Source organism: Solanum tuberosum, unplaced genomic scaffold (genome assembly GCF_000226075.1).
Source record: "Solanum tuberosum cultivar DM 1-3 516 R44 unplaced genomic scaffold, SolTub_3.0 scf00248, whole genome shotgun sequence".
Classification (NCBI taxonomy): Eukaryota; Viridiplantae; Streptophyta; class Magnoliopsida; order Solanales; family Solanaceae; genus Solanum; species Solanum tuberosum.
In genome coordinates this window covers 203,029-205,318 of record NW_006239172.1, presented here as the reverse complement: position 1 = coordinate 205,318, position 2,290 = coordinate 203,029, and positions in this window count along the sequence as shown.

Below are 2,290 nucleotides of genomic sequence, written 5' to 3'. Positions count from 1 at the left end.
ATGCTTTAGAATTCCTCTTACATGCTCGTACATTCCCCGTACTGAGCCATTTGGCCTGCATCTTCTCATGATGCAGACACAGGTATTCAGGATCATCAACAGGAGATTTGTTGATACATCCGGGAGTTCGAGTTAGCTATGGTGAGCCTCCTTGTTTCCGGAGGATTTCATTTACTTTTCAGTTTAGTCAGGATGTCGTGGGTCTTGTCCTGACTTCCATCTTTATCAGTTAGAGGCTTCATAAATAGTCAATATAGTTGAGAAGTCTGTATTATTCATTTTATTAAATGTTTTAAGAACTTAAGTTGCCTATTTTATGGTGAGTTGAATATTATTTTTATATTCAGAGTTTTTCATTTGAGTTAAAGTTTTGTATTTCAGTTTCATGAATTTTATTCAATTTTTAAGCTTTTGCATGCTTAAGTTAGTCTTCCGCTTGTAGTCAGCCAGGATGAGGGTTCGCTTGGGGACCAGCAATGGTCTTCGAGTGCAGGCCACGTCCAAGGTGTAGGCTCGGGTCGTGACACATAATTTGTATTTAAATTTTAATATTTAAATCTTTAAAAAAAAATTGGACTCTTGTTATTTTTAATACCCTATCTTTTTATTTGTTTTAAAATTATTTTTATTTGACGCACGGATCGAGCCTACTCATATTTCTCAAGCCCAACAAATCAGCAGGCTTTTTCAGGCCGGGCTAAATAGTAATTTTCTTAAATGGACTCCAAAAATCTTAGCCCAGCCTTATCAAATCACGGCCTAGGCCAGGCCGACCCAACGGTTGACGGCTCTAGCTGTAAGGTTATACACAATCCAAAAGATTGACATTAAAGATACATACAACATAAAAGTATAATTCACCGCTAGTTACTGTAACATACTTTAATTTTTATACAATTTTCTATTGTAATTTTTGTTCAAAATCAACACAAATCTCTACCTAGTGACTTTAAATTTTGTGGACAAACACCTTTGGATATTTTCGATAAATCTAAATAGTAGTCACTCAAAAATTCTCATAAAAACCAAATTCAAACCTATATTTTCAAGTTTGTTCAATAACGATGGGTTATTTTTTTAATACGATTTTCACTACCCAAATCTTAAAACCAATACTACAACCACTATTTGAGCTTCAAATATACTTATTAACCAAGTTTGTCAACTAACAATCAAGAGACGGTTGGGTAGAAGAAGAAAACTAGGAAAAGTGACCTAATTTTCAAATTATATACAATATGAGCAAAAGTTAATAATTATGATCCATTTTGATTATAAGCTTGGAGCAGATGAGTGAGAGTGTAAGAATTATTTGTCTTGTTGATGCAAATTACATTCAATGCGAGTAAAAAAAAATTATATGTTTGAAATCCAATAAAAGGTGAGGTACCAAAAGAAAGTTTTGACCTCTAATCTCTGATAATCGTAGCAATGAAATCTTTCCTTTTCAGTGAACCCCTCCTTTTTAATCCAACAAGGCAACATTTCATATTGGGTGTGGGGTTTCCATCAAATGATATGAAGTGGAGAACAATAAACTAGTTATATCACAGATTTTAACTTATGATTTAAGTTATGTGTAATGACAATATGAATATTACATAACCAAATTATTTAAAAGTTAAATACGGGTAAACATTTTATAATAGTTAAATCAAAGTACATACATATTAAGTTGAATCCTTTACTTTAGCTAATACCACTCAAACACCTCTATAAGGTTTTCAATTCATATGAATAGTAGAAGAACATGATTCTTTTTGGGATAGACACTAACAAGAAATTTAAATGTGAAACTCCAACATAACAACTTTGATATAGCTAGGTGTTTTAGGTACTTCAATGTTGCCTAATTGTTCAAGTCCATTTATGCTTATTGCTTCTGTGAACATAGTAACTAAATAATCTCAATGTGTTACATATGACAAATATTGTATAATTGTTCGATTTCCCACAATTTTCTTCACCATAGAGTAACTAAAATTTCACTTTCCTCTAGGTATTGAAAAAAGATTTTCTCCCAACTTACTCATAGGGTGTGTTTGGTATGAAGGAAAATGTTTTCCTAGAAAATGTTTTCCTGGAAAACAAGTTGATTTTTGACTTATTTTCTCATGTTTGGTTGGTGAGTAGAAAATATTTTCCGAAAAAGATTTTTAGTGTTTGATTTATGAATAATTTTTATTTTTGAGAAATATCTTTTATTTTTACTAGAGTAGAAAATAATTTTTGAAATTGAAAATATTTTTTAAAAACAAACTTAAATTTATTTATTTTTTTGGGGGGGGGG